The sequence below is a fragment of the Octopus bimaculoides genome, unplaced genomic scaffold (assembly GCF_046866305.1).
Source record: "Octopus bimaculoides isolate indiv1 unplaced genomic scaffold, ASM4686630v1 contig39, whole genome shotgun sequence".
Lineage (NCBI taxonomy): Eukaryota > Metazoa > Mollusca > Cephalopoda > Octopoda > Octopodidae > Octopus > Octopus bimaculoides.
The window spans coordinates 208683-225000 of record NW_028315289.1 but is presented as its reverse complement, the minus strand read 5'-3'; the positions used below and the strand labels follow the sequence as shown (position 1 = coordinate 225000).

The following is a 16318-nucleotide window of genomic DNA, read 5'->3' as shown; positions in this document are numbered from 1 at the left end:
CACCGAAGTTAAGCAACATCGAGCCTAGTTAGTACTTAGATGGGTGACCGCTTGGGAACCCTAGGTGCTGTAAGCATTCTTTTTCTTTTTAATTTACACAAGCTGTAAATTTTAACAAGCATTAAAACAGCGGATTCAATTTATTTTCATCAGGACTTATTCTTTGTAAGCCTGGCACTTATTATATCGTCCACTTTTTGCCGAACCGCTAAGTTACAGGAACGTATACACACCACCATCGGTTGTCATGCGATGTTGGGGAACAGACACAAACATATACACGCACATACATACATATATATATATATATATATATATATATATATATATACACATGTATACACATGTATACGACGGGCTTCTTTCAGTTTCCGTCTACCAAAACCACTCATAAGGCTTTGGTCGTCCCGAGACTATAGTAGAAGACACTTGCCCAAGGTGCCACGCAGTGGGACTGAACCCGGAACCATGTGGTTGGAAAAGTTAAGCATCCCAACGGGCATCATCTGGCACCTCGGTAAGGCGAGATGCAAACAATGACTGAAAGTTCGTGCTTAGTGGTCCAGTCCCTACAAACATATCGAATGCCAGAGGTTGAAAGAGATAGTTCACTGCCAGTTCCCAGAACAAGCATATGAATTTTTTTAGAAACTAACGCAACTATTATCTCCCTTTATAGAGTCACAGAATATGCAAATCGTTTGAATTATGGGAGAGAATGCTTTACACTATTTGTTCCTGTTCTCTCAGGTTGATGGTTGTTCAACAGTGAACATGACATGAAAGCTATTTTCAATATCTTCACGGGAAAACTTTTCAGCTGCACGATCATCACTGTCAACAAGTTTCATGGATAAGTAGTAGTCTTACAAGAGGTTCCCACCCGCTGAATTTTGGTTAATCTGCGTATGCTTTCTGTATTTCATATTGAAAGTAAATCGAATCCACTTTCTTTTATCATATTACATTGTCAAAATTCAATTTGTTTAAATTAATTTTTAAAAAAATTTTAAAAGAAGCAAAATAAATGCTTACAGCACCTAGGGTTCCCAAGCGGTCACCCATCTAAGTACTAACTAGGCTCGATGTTGCTTAACTTCGGTGATCGGACGAGAACCGGTGTTTTCAACGTGATATGGCCGTAAACATCAGAGAAGTAAATTTTAATGTATTTATTCTATAATATCATACTAAAGCAATTTTATTTTTTAGAACATTTGATTTCTTTCAATTTATATAGAAATTGAGGCTTTAACATTTATTTTTTTGCAGCTGAAAAGCGAAAAATACGGCCGCACATATATTCATTATTTCTCATTTGCGCGATCAGTATCAATGCTGGTTATAATCTGTAAATAAATTGGTGCTATTTTATATCCGACCCAATGGATATAACGGTCGTATAACGTCATTACACCGGCATATAATAACATTGTTTCGAAAGCACTGGCGCACAAAATGTGAATTGTTTTCTGGTAAAGATGAACGTGTATAACGGGTGCCAAGCAAATAAAAACTTAAATGACCGTAAGAGTGAGAAGGAAAATAGGGAAAGTTCATAAGTCGTTAAAGTGTGCAATGTATAGGTAGTAGTATATGATGTGAATGATTAGTAAGTGTTGTTGCCAGCGTTTAACTGTTCAGCACTGTGAAGGTGAACGATAATTTGTTTTTTATAGAAAGATCGCTAAGATGGCACTGTGAAGATGAAAGATAATGTCTTTTTACCGAAGGATTGCCAAGTTATATACAAAGTGAAAGAAAGAAAAATACATTCTAAAAAATGAAAATGATTTAGTATAAGTTTATAGAATAAATAGATTAAAATTTACTGTATAGATGTTTACGGCCATATCACGTTGAAAGCACCGGTTCTCGTCCGATCACCGAAGTTAAGCAACATCGAGCCTAGTTAGTACTTAGATGGGTGACCGCTTGGGAACCCTAGGTGCTGTAAGCATTCTTTTTCTTTTTAATTTACACAAGCTGTAAATTTTTACAAGCATTAAAACAGCGGATTCAATTTATTTTCATCAGGACTTATTCTTTGTAAGCCTGGCACTTATTATATTGTCCACTTTTTGCCGAACCGCTAAGTTACAGGGACGTATACACACCACCATCGGTTGTCATGCGATGTTGGGGAACAGACACAAACATATACACGCACATACATATATATATATATATATATATATATATATATATATATATACACATGTATACACATGTATACGACGGGCTTCTTTCAGTTTCCGTCTACCAAAACCACTCATAAGGCTTTGGTCGTCCCGAGACTATAGTAGAAGACACTTGCCCAAGGTGCCACGCAGTGGGACTGAACCCGGAACCATGTGGTTGGAAAAGTTAAGCATCCCAACGGGCATCATCTGGCACCTCGGTAAGGCGAGCTGCAAACAATGACTAAAAGTTCGTGCTTAGTGGTCCAGACCCTACAAACATATCGAATGCCAGAGGTTGAAAGAGATAGTTCACTGCCAGTTCCCAGAACAAGCATATGAATTTTTTTAGAAACTAACGCAACTATTATCTCCCTTTATAGAGTCACAAAATATGCAAATCGTTTGAATTATGGGAGAGAATGCTTTACACTATTTGTTCCTGTTCTCTCAGGTTGATGGTTGTTCAACAGTGAACATGACATGAAAGCTATTTTCAATATCTTCACGGGAAAACTTTTCAGCTGCACGATCATCACTGTCAACAAGTTTCATGGATAAGTAGTAGTCTTACAAGAGGTTCCCACCCGCTGAATTTTGGTTAATCTGCGTATGCTTTCTGTATTTCATATTGAAAGTAAATCGAATCCACTTTCTTTTATCATATTACATTGTCAAAATTCAATTTGTTTAAATTAATTTTTAAAAAAATTTTAAAAGAAGCAAAAAAAATGCTTACAGCACCTAGGGTTCCCAAGCGGTCACCCATCTAAGTACTAACTAGGCTCGATGTTGCTTAACTTCGGTGATCGGACGAGAACCGGTGTTTTCAACGTGATATGGCCGTAAACATCAGAGAAGTAAATTTTAATGTATTTATTCTATAATATCATACTAAAGCAATTTTATTTTTCAGAACATTTGATTTCTTTCAATTTATATAGAAATTGAGGCTTTAACATTTATTTTTTTGCAACTTAAAAGCGAAAAATACGGCCGCACATATATTCATTATTTCTCATTTGCGCGATCAGTATCAATGCTGGGTATAATCTGTAAATAAATTGGTGCTATTTTATATCCGACCCAATGGATATAACGGTCGTATAACGTCATTACACCGGCATATAATAACATTGTTTCGAAAGCACTGGCGCACAAAATGTGAATTGTTTTCTGGTAAAGATGAACGTGTATAACGGGTGCCAAGCAAATAAAAACTTAAATGACCGTAAGAGTGAGAAGGAAAATAGGGAAAGTTCATAAGTCGTTAAAGTGTGCAATGTATAGGTAGTAGTATATGATGTGAATGATTAGTAAGTGTTGTTGCCAGCGTTTAACTGTTCAGCACTGTGAAGGTGAACGATAATTTGTTTTTTATAGAAAGATCGCTAAGATGGCACTGTGAAGATGAAAGATAATGTCTTTTTACCGAAGGATTGCCAAGTTATATACAAAGTGAAAGAAAGAAAAATACATTCTAAAAAATGAAAATGATTTAGTATAAGTTTATAGAATAAATAGATTAAAATTTACTGTATAGATGTTTACGGCCATATCACGTTGAAAGCACCGGTTCTCGTCCGATCACCGAAGTTAAGCAACATCGAGCCTAGTTAGTACTTAGATGGGTGACCGCTTGGGAACCCTAGGTGCTGTAAGCATTCTTTTTCTTTTTAATTTACACAAGCTGTAAATTTTTACAAGCATTAAAACAGCGGATTCAATTTATTTTCATCAGGACTTATTCTTTGTAAGCCTGGCACTTATTATATTGTCCACTTTTTGCCGAACCGCTAAGTTACAGGGACGTATACACACCACCATCGGTTGTCATGCGATGTTGGGGAACAGACACAAACATATACACGCACATACATATATATATATATATATATATATATATATATATATATACACATGTATACACATGTATACGACGGGCTTCTTTCAGTTTCCGTCTACCAAAACCACTCATAAGGCTTTGGTCGTCCCGAGACTATAGTAGAAGACACTTGCCCAAGGTGCCACGCAGTGGGACTGAACCCGGAACCATGTGGTTGGAAAAGTTAAGCATCCCAACGGGCATCATCTGGCACCTCGGTAAGGCGAGCTGCAAACAATGACTAAAAGTTCGTGCTTAGTGGTCCAGACCCTACAAACATATCGAATGCCAGAGGTTGAAAGAGATAGTTCACTGCCAGTTCCCAGAACAAGCATATGAATTTTTTTAGAAACTAACGCAACTATTATCTCCCTTTATAGAGTCACAAAATATGCAAATCGTTTGAATTATGGGAGAGAATGCTTTACACTATTTGTTCCTGTTCTCTCAGGTTGATGGTTGTTCAACAGTGAACATGACATGAAAGCTATTTTCAATATCTTCACGGGAAAACTTTTCAGCTGCACGATCATCACTGTCAACAAGTTTCATGGATAAGTAGTAGTCTTACAAGAGGTTCCCACCCGCTGAATTTTGGTTAATCTGCGTATGCTTTCTGTATTTCATATTGAAAGTAAATCGAATCCACTTTCTTTTATCATATTACATTGTCAAAATTCAATTTGTTTAAATTAATTTTTAAAAAAATTTTAAAAGAAGCAAAAAAAATGCTTACAGCACCTAGGGTTCCCAAGCGGTCACCCATCTAAGTACTAACTAGGCTCGATGTTGCTTAACTTCGGTGATCGGACGAGAACCGGTGTTTTCAACGTGATATGGCCGTAAACATCCGAGAAGTAAATTTTAATGTATTTATTCTATAATATCATACTAAAGCAATTTTATTTTTCAGAACATTTGATTTCTTTCAATTTATATAGAAATTGAGGCTTTAACATTTATTTTTTTGCAACTTAAAAGCGAAAAATACGGCCGCACATATATTCATTATTTCTCATTTGCGCGATCAGTATCAATGCTGGGTATAATCTGTAAATAAATTGGTGCTATTTTATATCCGACCCAATGGATATAACGGTCGTATAACGTCATTACACCGGCATATAATAACATTGTTTCGAAAGCACTGGCGCACAAAATGTGAATTGTTTTCTGGTAAAGATGAACGTGTATAACGGGTGCCAAGCAAATAAAAACTTAAATGACCGTAAGAGTGAGAAGGAAAATAGGGAAAGTTAATAAGTCGTTAAAGTGTGCAATGTATAGGTAGTAGTATATGATGTGAATGATTAGTAAGTGTTGTTGCCAGCGTTTAACTGTTCAGCACTGTGAAGGTGAACGATAATTTGTTTTTTATAGAAAGATCGCTAAGATGGCACTGTGAAGATGAAAGATAATGTCTTTTTACCGAAGGATTGCCAAGTTATATACAAAGTGAAAGAAAGAAAAATACATTCTAAAAAATGAAAATTATTTAGTATAAGTTTATAGAATAAATAGATTAAAATTTACTGTATAGATGTTTACGGCCATATCACGTTGAAAGCACCGGTTCTCGTACGATCACCGAAGTTAAGCAACATCGAGCCTAGTTAGTACTTAGATGGGTGACCGCTTGGGAACCCTAGGTGCTGTAAGCATTCTTTTTCTTTTTAATTTACACAAGCTGTAAATTTTAACAAGCATTAAAACAGCGGATTCAATTTATTTTCATCAGGACTTATTCTTTGTAAGCCTGGTACTTATTATATCGTCCACTTTTTGCCGAACCGCTAAGTTACAGGGACGTATACACACCACCATCGGTTGTCATGCGATGTTGGGGAACAGACACAAACATATACACGCACATACATACATATATATATATATATATATATATATATATACACATGTATACACATGTATACGACGGGCTTCTTTCAGTTTCCGTCTACCAAAACCACTCATAAGGCTTTGGTCGTCCCGAGACTATAGTAGAAGACACTTGCCCAAGGTGCCACGCAGTGGGACTGAACCCGGAACCATGTGGTTGGAAAAGTTAAGCATCCCAACGGGCATCATCTGGCACCTCGGTAAGGCGAGCTGCAAACAATGACTAAAAGTTCGTGCTTAGTGGTCCAGTCCCTACAAACATATCGATTGCCAGAGGTTGAAAGAGATAGTTCACTGCCAGTTCCCAGAACAAGCATATGAATTTTTTAAGAAACTAACGCAACTATTATCTCCCTTTATAGAGTCACAGAATATGCAAATCGTTTGAATTATGGGAGAGAATGCTTTACACTATTTGTTCCTGTTCTCTCAGGTTGACGGTTGTTCAACAGTGAACATGACATGAAAGCTATTTTCAATATCTTCACGGGAAAACTTTTCAGCTGCACGATCATCACTGTCAACAAGTTTCATGGATAAGTAGTAGTCTTACAAGAGGTTCCCACCCGCTGAATTTTGGTTAATCTGCGTATGCTTTCTGTATTTCATATTGAAAGTAAATCGAATCCACTTTCTTTTATCATATTACATTGTCAAAATTCAATTTGTTTAAATTAATTTTTAAAAAAATTTTAAAAGAAGCAAAAAAAATGCTTACAGCACCTAGGGTTCCCAAGCGGTCACCCATCTAAGTACTAACTAGGCTCGATGTTGCTTAACTTCGGTGATCGGACGAGAACCGGTGTTTTCAACGTGATATGGCCGTAAACATCCGAGAAGTAAATTTTAATGTATTTATTCTATAATATCATACTAAAGCAATTTTATTTTTCAGAACATTTGATTTCTTTCAATTTATATAGAAATTGAGGCTTTAACATTTATTTTTTTGCAACTTAAAAGCGAAAAATACGGCCGCACATATATTCATTATTTCTCATTTGCGCGATCAGTATCAATGCTGGGTATAATCTGTAAATAAATTGGTGCTATTTTATATCCGACCCAATGGATATAACGGTCGTATAACGTCATTACACCGGCATATAATAACATTGTTTCGAAAGCACTGGCGCACAAAATGTGAATTGTTTTCTGGTAAAGATGAACGTGTATAACGGGTGCCAAGCAAATAAAAACTTAAATGACCGTAAGAGTGAGAAGGAAAATAGGGAAAGTTAATAAGTCGTTAAAGTGTGCAATGTATAGGTAGTAGTATATGATGTGAATGATTAGTAAGTGTTGTTGCCAGCGTTTAACTGTTCAGCACTGTGAAGGTGAACGATAATTTGTTTTTTATAGAAAGATCGCTAAGATGGCACTGTGAAGATGAAAGATAATGTCTTTTTACCGAAGGATTGCCAAGTTATATACAAAGTGAAAGAAAGAAAAATACATTCTAAAAAATGAAAATTATTTAGTATAAGTTTATAGAATAAATAGATTAAAATTTACTGTATAGATGTTTACGGCCATATCACGTTGAAAGCACCGGTTCTCGTACGATCACCGAAGTTAAGCAACATCGAGCCTAGTTAGTACTTAGATGGGTGACCGCTTGGGAACCCTAGGTGCTGTAAGCATTCTTTTTCTTTTTAATTTACACAAGCTGTAAATTTTAACAAGCATTAAAACAGCGGATTCAATTTATTTTCATCAGGACTTATTCTTTGTAAGCCTGGTACTTATTATATCGTCCACTTTTTGCCGAACCGCTAAGTTACAGGGACGTATACACACCACCATCGGTTGTCATGCGATGTTGGGGAACAGACACAAACATATACACGCACATACATACATATATATATATATATATATATATATATATACACATGTATACACATGTATACGACGGGCTTCTTTCAGTTTCCGTCTACCAAAACCACTCATAAGGCTTTGGTCGTCCCGAGACTATAGTAGAAGACACTTGCCCAAGGTGCCACGCAGTGGGACTGAACCCGGAACCATGTGGTTGGAAAAGTTAAGCATCCCAACGGGCATCATCTGGCACCTCGGTAAGGCGAGCTGCAAACAATGACTAAAAGTTCGTGCTTAGTGGTCCAGTCCCTACAAACATATCGATTGCCAGAGGTTGAAAGAGATAGTTCACTGCCAGTTCCCAGAACAAGCATATGAATTTTTTAAGAAACTAACGCAACTATTATCTCCCTTTATAGAGTCACAGAATATGCAAATCGTTTGAATTATGGGAGAGAATGCTTTACACTATTTGTTCCTGTTCTCTCAGGTTGACGGTTGTTCAACAGTGAACATGACATGAAAGCTATTTTCAATATCTTCACGGGAAAACTTTTCAGCTGCACGATCATCACTGTCAACAAGTTTCATGGATAAGTAGTAGTCTTACAAGAGGTTCCCACCCGCTGAATTTTCGTTAATCTGCGTATGCTTTCTGTATTTCATATTGAAAGTAAATCGAATCCACTTTCTTTTATCATATTACATTGTCAAAATTCAATTTGTTTAAATTAATTTTTAAAAAATGTTAAAAGAAGCAAAAAAAATGCTTACAGCACCTAGGGTTCCCAAGCGGTCACCCATCTAAGTACTAACTAGGCTCGATGTTGCTGAACTTCGGTGATCAGACGAGAACCGGTGTTTTCAACGTGATATGGCCGTAAACATCAGAGAAGTAAATTTTAATGTATTTATTCTATAATATCATACTAAAGCAATTTTATTTTTCAGAACATTTGATTTCTTTCAATTTATATAGAAATTGAGGCTTTAACATTTATTTTTTTGCAACTTAAAAGCGAAAAATACGGCCGCACATATATTCATTATTTCTCATTTGCGCGATCAGTATCAATGCTGGGTATAATCTGTAAATAAATTGGTGCTATTTTATATCCGACCCAATGGATATAACGGTCGTATAACGTCATTACACCGGCATATAATAACATTGTTTCGAAAGCACTGGCGCACAAAATGTGAATTGTTTTCTGGTAAAGATGAACGTGTATAACGGGTGCCAAGCAAATAAAAACTTAAATGACCGTAAGAGTGAGAAGGAAAATAGGGAAAGTTCATAAGTCGTTAAAGTGTGCAATGTATAGGTAGTAGTATATGATGTGAATGATTAGTAAGTGTTGTTGCCAGCGTTTAACTGTTCAGCACTGTGAAGGTGAACGATAATTTGTTTTTTATAGAAAGATCGCTAAGATGGCACTGTGAAGATGAAAGATAATGTCTTTTTACCGAAGGATTGCCAAGTTATATACAAAGTGAAAGAAAGAAAAATACATTCTAAAAAATGAAAATGATTTAGTATAAGTTTATAGAATAAATAGATTAAAATTTACTGTATAGATGTTTACGGCCATATCACGTTGAAAGCACCGGTTCTCGTCCGATCACCGAAGTTAAGCAACATCGAGCCTAGTTAGTACTTAGATGGGTGACCGCTTGGGAACCCTAGGTGCTGTAAGCATTCTTTTTCTTTTTAATTTACACAAGCTGTAAATTTTAACAAGCATTAAAACAGCGGATTCAATTTATTTTCATCAGGACTTATTCTTTGTAAGCCTGGCACTTATTATATCGTCCACTTTTTGCCGAACCGCTAAGTTACAGGAACGTATACACACCACCATCGGTTGTCATGCGATGTTGGGGAACAGACACAAACATATACACGCACATACATACATATATATATATATATATATATATATATATATACACATGTATACACATGTATACGACGGGCTTCTTTCAGTTTCCGTCTACCAAAACCACTCATAAGGCTTTGGTCGTCCCGAGACTATAGTAGAAGACACTTGCCCAAGGTGCCACGCAGTGGGACTGAACCCGGAACCATGTGGTTGGAAAAGTTAAGCATCCCAACGGGCATCATCTGGCACCTCGGTAAGGCGAGATGCAAACAATGACTGAAAGTTCGTGCTTAGTGGTCCAGTCCCTACAAACATATCGAATGCCAGAGGTTGAAAGAGATAGTTCACTGCCAGTTCCCAGAACAAGCATATGAATTTTTTTAGAAACTAACGCAACTATTATCTCCCTTTATAGAGTCACAGAATATGCAAATCGTTTGAATTATGGGAGAGAATGCTTTACACTATTTGTTCCTGTTCTCTCAGGTTGATGGTTGTTCAACAGTGAACATGACATGAAAGCTATTTTCAATATCTTCACGGGAAAACTTTTCAGCTGCACGATCATCACTGTCAACAAGTTTCATGGATAAGTAGTAGTCTTACAAGAGGTTCCCACCCGCTGAATTTTGGTTAATGTGCGTATGCTTTCTGTATTTCATATTGAAAGTAAATCGAATCCACTTTCTTTTATCATATTACATTGTCAAAATTCAATTTGTTTAAATTAATTTTTAAAAAAATTTTAAAAGAAGCAAAAAAAATGCTTACAGCACCTAGGGTTCCCAAGCGGTCACCCATCTAAGTACTAACTAGGCTCGATGTTGCTTAACTTCGGTGATCGGACGAGAACCGGTGTTTTCAACGTGATATGGCCGTAAACATCAGAGAAGTAAATTTTAATGTATTTATTCTATAATATCATACTAAAGCAATTTTATTTTTTAGAACATTTGATTTCTTTCAATTTATATAGAAATTGAGGCTTTAACATTTATTTTTTTGCAGCTGAAAATCGAAAAATACGGCCGCACATATATTCATTATTTCTCATTTGCGCGATCAGTATCAATGCTGGTTATAATCTGTAAATAAATTGGTGCTATTTTATATCCGACCCAATGGATATAACGGTCGTATAACGTCATTACACCGGCATATAATAACATTGTTTCGAAAGCACTGGCGCACAAAATGTGAATTGTTTTCTGGAAAAGATGAACGTGTATAACGGGTGCCAAGCAAATAAAAACTTAAATGACCGTAAGAGTGAGAAGGAAAATAGGGAAAGTTCATAAGTCGTTAAAGTGTGCAATGTATAGGTAGTAGTATATGATGTGAATGATTAGTAAGTGTTGTTGCCAGCGTTTAACTGTTCAGCACTGTGAAGGTGAACGATAATTTGTTTTTTATAGAAAGATCGCTAAGATGGCACTGTGAAGATGAAAGATAATGTCTTTTTACCGAAGGATTGCCAAGTTATATACAAAGTGAAAGAAAGAAAAATACATTCTAAAAAATGAAAATGATTTAGTATAAGTTTATAGAATAAATAGATTAAAATTTACTGTATAGATGTTTACGGCCATATCACGTTGAAAGCACCGGTTCTCGTCCGATCACCGAAGTTAAGCAACATCGAGCCTAGTTAGTACTTAGATGGGTGACCGCTTGGGAACCCTAGGTGCTGTAAGCATTCTTTTTCTTTTTAATTTACACAAGCTGTAAATTTTAACAAGCATTAAAACAGCGGATTCAATTTATTTTCATCAGGACTTATTCTTTGTAAGCCTGGCACTTATTATATCGTCCACTTTTTGCCGAACCGCTAAGTTACAGGAACGTATACACACCACCATCGGTTGTCATGCGATGTTGGGGAACAGACACAAACATATACACGCACATACATACATATATATATATATATATATATATATATATACACACATGTATACACATGTATACGACGGGCTTCTTTCAGTTTCCGTCTACCAAAACCACTCATAAGGCTTTGGTCGTCCCGAGACTATAGTAGAAGACACTTGCCCAAGGTGCCACGCAGTGGGACTGAACCCGGAACCATGTGGTTGGAAAAGTTAAGCATCCCAACGGGCATCATCTGGCACCTCGGTAAGGCGAGATGCAAACAATGACTGAAAGTTCGTGCTTAGTGGTCCAGTCCCTACAAACATATCGAATGCCAGAGGTTGAAAGAGATAGTTCACTGCCAGTTCCCAGAACAAGCATATGAATTTTTTTAGAAACTAACGCAACTATTATCTCCCTTTATAGAGTCACAGAATATGCAAATCGTTTGAATTATGGGAGAGAATGCTTTACACTATTTGTTCCTGTTCTCTCAGGTTGATGGTTGTTCAACAGTGAACATGACATGAAAGCTATTTTCAATATCTTCACGGGAAAACTTTTCAGCTGCACGATCATCACTGTCAACAAGTTTCATGGATAAGTAGTAGTCTTACAAGAGGTTCCCACCCGCTGAATTTTGGTTAATCTGCGTATGCTTTCTGTATTTCATATTGAAAGTAAATCGAATCCACTTTCTTTTATCATATTACATTGTCAAAATTCAATTTGTTTAAATTAATTTTTAAAAAAATTTTAAAAGAAGCAAAAAAAATGCTTACAGCACCTAGGGTTCCCAAGCGGTCACCCATCTAAGTACTAACTAGGCTCGATGTTGCTTAACTTCGGTGATCGGACGAGAACCGGTGTTTTCAACGTGATATGGCCGTAAACATCAGAGAAGTAAATTTTAATGTATTTATTCTATAATATCATACTAAAGCAATTTTATTTTTTAGAACATTTGATTTCTTTCAATTTATATAGAAATTGAGGCTTTAACATTTATTTTTTTGCAGCTGAAAAGCGAAAAATACGGCCGCACATATATTCATTATTTCTCATTTGCGCGATCAGTATCAATGCTGGTTATAATCTGTAAATAAATTGGTGCTATTTTATATCCGACCCAATGGATATAACGGTCGTATAACGTCATTACACCGGCATATAATAACATTGTTTCGAAAGCACTGGCGCACAAAATGTGAATTGTTTTCTGGTAAAGATGAACGTGTATAACGGGTGCCAAGCAAATAAAAACTTAAATGACCGTAAGAGTGAGAAGGAAAATAGGGAAAGTTCATAAGTCGTTAAAGTGTGCAATGTATAGGTAGTAGTATATGATGTGAATGATTAGTAAGTGTTGTTGCCAGCGTTTAACTGTTCAGCACTGTGAAGGTGAACGATAATTTGTTTTTTATAGAAAGATCGCTAAGATGGCACTGTGAAGATGAAAGATAATGTCTTTTTACCGAAGGATTGCCAAGTTATATACAAAGTGAAAGAAAGAAAAATACATTCTAAAAAATGAAAATGATTTAGTATAAGTTTATAGAATAAATAGATTAAAATTTACTGTATAGATGTTTACGGCCATATCACGTTGAAAGCACCGGTTCTCGTCCGATCACCGAAGTTAAGCAACATCGAGCCTAGTTAGTACTTAGATGGGTGACCGCTTGGGAACCCTAGGTGCTGTAAGCATTCTTTTTCTTTTTAATTTACACAAGCTGTAAATTTTTACAAGCATTAAAACAGCGGATTCAATTTATTTTCATCAGGACTTATTCTTTGTAAGCCTGGCACTTATTATATTGTCCACTTTTTGCCGAACCGCTAAGTTACAGGGACGTATACACACCACCATCGGTTGTCATGCGATGTTGGGGAACAGACACAAACATATACACGCACATACATATATATATATATATATATATATATATATATATATATATATATATATATACACATGTATACACATGTATACGACGGGCTTCTTTCAGTTTCCGTCTACCAAAACCACTCATAAGGCTTTGGTCGTCCCGAGACTATAGTAGAAGACACTTGCCCAAGGTGCCACGCAGTGGGACTGAACCCGGAACCATGTGGTTGGAAAAGTTAAGCATCCCAACGGGCATCATCTGGCACCTCGGTAAGGCGAGCTGCAAACAATGACTAAAAGTTCGTGCTTAGTGGTCCAGACCCTACAAACATATCGAATGCCAGAGGTTGAAAGAGATAGTTCACTGCCAGTTCCCAGAACCAGCATATGAATTTTTTTAGAAACTAACGCAACTATTATCTCCCTTTATAGAGTCACAAAATATGCAAATCGTTTGAATTATGGGAGAGAATGCTTTACACTATTTGTTCCTGTTCTGTCAGGTTGATGGTTGTTCAACAGTGAACATGACATGAAAGCTATTTTCAATATCTTCACGGGAAAACTTTTCAGCTGCACGATCATCACTGTCAACAAGTTTCATGGATAAGTAGTAGTCTTACAAGAGGTTCCCACCCGCTGAATTTTGGTTAATCTGCGTATGCTTTCTGTATTTCATATTGAAAGTAAATCGAATCCACTTTCTTTTATCATATTACATTGTCAAAATTCAATTTGTTTAAATTAATTTTTAAAAAAATTTTAAAAGAAGCAAAAAAAATGCTTACAGCACCTAGGGTTCCCAAGCGGTCACCCATCTAAGTACTAACTAGGCTCGATGTTGCTTAACTTCGGTGATCGGACGAGAACCGGTGTTTTCAACGTGATATGGCCGTAAACATCAGAGAAGTAAATTTTAATGTATTTATTCTATAATATCATACTAAAGCAATTTTATTTTTCAGAACATTTGATTTCTTTCAATTTATATAGAAATTGAGGCTTTAACATTTATTTTTTTGCAACTTAAAAGCGAAAAATACGGCCGCACATATATTCATTATTTCTCATTTGCGCGATCAGTATCAATGCTGGGTATAATCTGTAAATAAATTGGTGCTATTTTATATCCGACCCAATGGATATAACGGTCGTATAACGTCATTACACCGGCATATAATAACATTGTTTCGAAAGCACTGGCGCACAAAATGTGAATTGTTTTCTGGTAAAGATGAACGTGTATAACGGGTGCCAAGCAAATAAAAACTTAAATGACCGTAAGAGTGAGAAGGAAAATAGGGAAAGTTAATAAGTCGTTAAAGTGTGCAATGTATAGGTAGTAGTATATGATGTGAATGATTAGTAAGTGTTGTTGCCAGCGTTTAACTGTTCAGCACTGTGAAGGTGAACGATAATTTGTTTTTTATAGAAAGATCGCTAAGATGGCACTGTGAAGATGAAAGATAATGTCTTTTTACCGAAGGATTGCCAAGTTATATACAAAGTGAAAGAAAGAAAAATACATTCTAAAAAATGAAAATGATTTAGTATAAGTTTATAGAATAAATAGATTAAAATTTACTGTATAGATGTTTACGGCCATATCACGTTGAAAGCACCGGTTCTCGTACGATCACCGAAGTTAAGCAACATCGAGCCTAGTTAGTACTTAGATGGGTGACCGCTTGGGAACCCTAGGTGCTGTAAGCATTCTTTTTCTTTTTAATTTACACAAGCTGTAAATTTTAACAAGCATTAAAACAGCGGATTCAATTTATTTTCATCAGGACTTATTCTTTGTAAGCCTGGCACTTATTATATCGTCCACTTTTTGCCGAACCGCTAAGTTACAGGGACGTATACACACCACCATCGGTTGTCATGCGATGTTGGGGAACAGACACAAACATATACACGCACATACATACATATATATATATATATATATATATATATATATACACATGTATACACATGTATACGACGGGCTTCTTTCAGTTTCCGTCTACCAAAACCACTCATAAGGCTTTGGTCGTCCCGAGACTATAGTAGAAGACACTTGCCCAAGGTGCCACGCAGTGGGACTGAACCCGGAACCATGTGGTTGGAAAAGTTAAGCATCCCAACGGGCATCATCTGGCACCTCGGTAAGGCGAGATGCAAACAATGACTAAAAGTTCGTGCTTAGTGGTCCAGTCCCTACAAACATATCGATTGCCAGAGGTTGAAAGAGATAGTTCACTGCCAGTTCCCAGAACAAGCATATGAATTTTTTAAGAAACTAACGCAACTATTATCTCCCTTTATAGAGTCACAGAATATGCAAATCGTTTGAATTATGGGAGAGAATGCTTTACACTATTTGTTCCTGTTCTCTCAGGTTGACGGTTGTTCAACAGTGAACATGACATGAAAGCTATTTTCAATATCTTCACGGGAAAACTTTTCAGCTGCACGATCATCACTGTCAACAAGTTTCATGGATAAGTAGTAGTCTTACAAGAGGTTCCCACCCGCTGAATTTTCGTTAATCTGCGTATGCTTTCTGTATTTCATATTGAAAGTAAATCGAATCCACTTTCTTTTATCATATTACATTGTCAAAATTCAATTTGTTTAAATTAATTTTTAAAAAATTTTAAAAGAAGCAAAAAAAATGCTTACAGCACCTAGGGTTCCCAAGCGGTCACCCATCTAAGTACTAACTAGGCTCGATGTTGCTTAACTTCGGTGATCAGACGAGAACCGGTGTTTTCAACGTGATATGGCCGTAAACATCAGAGAAGTAAATTTTAATGTATTTATTCTATAATATCATACTAAAGCAATTTTATTTTTCAGAACATTTGATTTCTTTCAATTTATATAGAAATTGAGGCTTTAACATTTATTT

At 36.2% G+C, this 16318-nt stretch overlaps 18 non-coding genes across 18 annotated transcripts in view; 9 read left to right on the top strand and 9 right to left on the bottom strand.

The window, feature by feature from the left end:
- Window positions 1-76, top strand: part of LOC149129585 (5S ribosomal RNA) — a 119-nt gene extending 43 nt beyond the window's left edge. Inside the window, exon 1 of the ribosomal RNA XR_016239801.1 lies at window positions 1-76. This exon is cut by the window's left edge and continues 43 nt beyond it. This is a non-coding gene — a ribosomal RNA (5S ribosomal RNA).
- Window positions 77-1028: 952 nt separating this feature from the next.
- On the bottom strand, window positions 1029-1147 carry LOC149129584 (5S ribosomal RNA). Its single transcript, XR_016239544.1, has one exon. It is a non-coding gene; the product is annotated as a 5S ribosomal RNA (ribosomal RNA).
- Window positions 1148-1841: 694 nt separating this feature from the next.
- On the top strand, window positions 1842-1960 carry LOC149129583 (5S ribosomal RNA). Its single transcript, XR_016239800.1, has one exon. It is a non-coding gene; the product is annotated as a 5S ribosomal RNA (ribosomal RNA).
- A 952-nt stretch (window positions 1961-2912) lies between these two features.
- On the bottom strand, window positions 2913-3031 carry LOC149129582 (5S ribosomal RNA). The gene has a single exon (XR_016239543.1). It is a non-coding gene; the product is annotated as a 5S ribosomal RNA (ribosomal RNA).
- Window positions 3032-3725: 694 nt separating this feature from the next.
- Window positions 3726-3844, top strand: LOC149129581 (5S ribosomal RNA). The gene has a single exon (XR_016239799.1). It is a non-coding gene; the product is annotated as a 5S ribosomal RNA (ribosomal RNA).
- Window positions 3845-4794: 950 nt separating this feature from the next.
- On the bottom strand, window positions 4795-4913 carry LOC149129580 (5S ribosomal RNA). The gene has a single exon (XR_016239542.1). It is a non-coding gene; the product is annotated as a 5S ribosomal RNA (ribosomal RNA).
- Window positions 4914-5607: 694 nt separating this feature from the next.
- LOC149129579 (5S ribosomal RNA) lies at window positions 5608-5726 on the top strand. The gene has a single exon (XR_016239291.1). It is a non-coding gene; the product is annotated as a 5S ribosomal RNA (ribosomal RNA).
- Window positions 5727-6672: 946 nt separating this feature from the next.
- Window positions 6673-6791, bottom strand: LOC149129578 (5S ribosomal RNA). The gene has a single exon (XR_016239541.1). It is a non-coding gene; the product is annotated as a 5S ribosomal RNA (ribosomal RNA).
- A 694-nt stretch (window positions 6792-7485) lies between these two features.
- Window positions 7486-7604, top strand: LOC149129577 (5S ribosomal RNA). The gene has a single exon (XR_016239290.1). It is a non-coding gene; the product is annotated as a 5S ribosomal RNA (ribosomal RNA).
- A 945-nt stretch (window positions 7605-8549) lies between these two features.
- Window positions 8550-8668, bottom strand: LOC149129576 (5S ribosomal RNA). The gene has a single exon (XR_016239472.1). It is a non-coding gene; the product is annotated as a 5S ribosomal RNA (ribosomal RNA).
- A 694-nt stretch (window positions 8669-9362) lies between these two features.
- On the top strand, window positions 9363-9481 carry LOC149129575 (5S ribosomal RNA). Its single transcript, XR_016239797.1, has one exon. It is a non-coding gene; the product is annotated as a 5S ribosomal RNA (ribosomal RNA).
- A 948-nt stretch (window positions 9482-10429) lies between these two features.
- LOC149129574 (5S ribosomal RNA) lies at window positions 10430-10548 on the bottom strand. Its single transcript, XR_016239540.1, has one exon. It is a non-coding gene; the product is annotated as a 5S ribosomal RNA (ribosomal RNA).
- A 694-nt stretch (window positions 10549-11242) lies between these two features.
- On the top strand, window positions 11243-11361 carry LOC149129573 (5S ribosomal RNA). The gene has a single exon (XR_016239795.1). It is a non-coding gene; the product is annotated as a 5S ribosomal RNA (ribosomal RNA).
- Window positions 11362-12309: 948 nt separating this feature from the next.
- On the bottom strand, window positions 12310-12428 carry LOC149129572 (5S ribosomal RNA). The gene has a single exon (XR_016239532.1). It is a non-coding gene; the product is annotated as a 5S ribosomal RNA (ribosomal RNA).
- Window positions 12429-13122: 694 nt separating this feature from the next.
- On the top strand, window positions 13123-13241 carry LOC149129571 (5S ribosomal RNA). The gene has a single exon (XR_016239794.1). It is a non-coding gene; the product is annotated as a 5S ribosomal RNA (ribosomal RNA).
- Window positions 13242-14203: 962 nt separating this feature from the next.
- On the bottom strand, window positions 14204-14322 carry LOC149129570 (5S ribosomal RNA). Its single transcript, XR_016239523.1, has one exon. It is a non-coding gene; the product is annotated as a 5S ribosomal RNA (ribosomal RNA).
- A 694-nt stretch (window positions 14323-15016) lies between these two features.
- On the top strand, window positions 15017-15135 carry LOC149129569 (5S ribosomal RNA). Its single transcript, XR_016239289.1, has one exon. It is a non-coding gene; the product is annotated as a 5S ribosomal RNA (ribosomal RNA).
- Window positions 15136-16082: 947 nt separating this feature from the next.
- Window positions 16083-16201, bottom strand: LOC149129568 (5S ribosomal RNA). The gene has a single exon (XR_016239990.1). It is a non-coding gene; the product is annotated as a 5S ribosomal RNA (ribosomal RNA).
- Window positions 16202-16318: the final 117 nt, after the last annotated feature.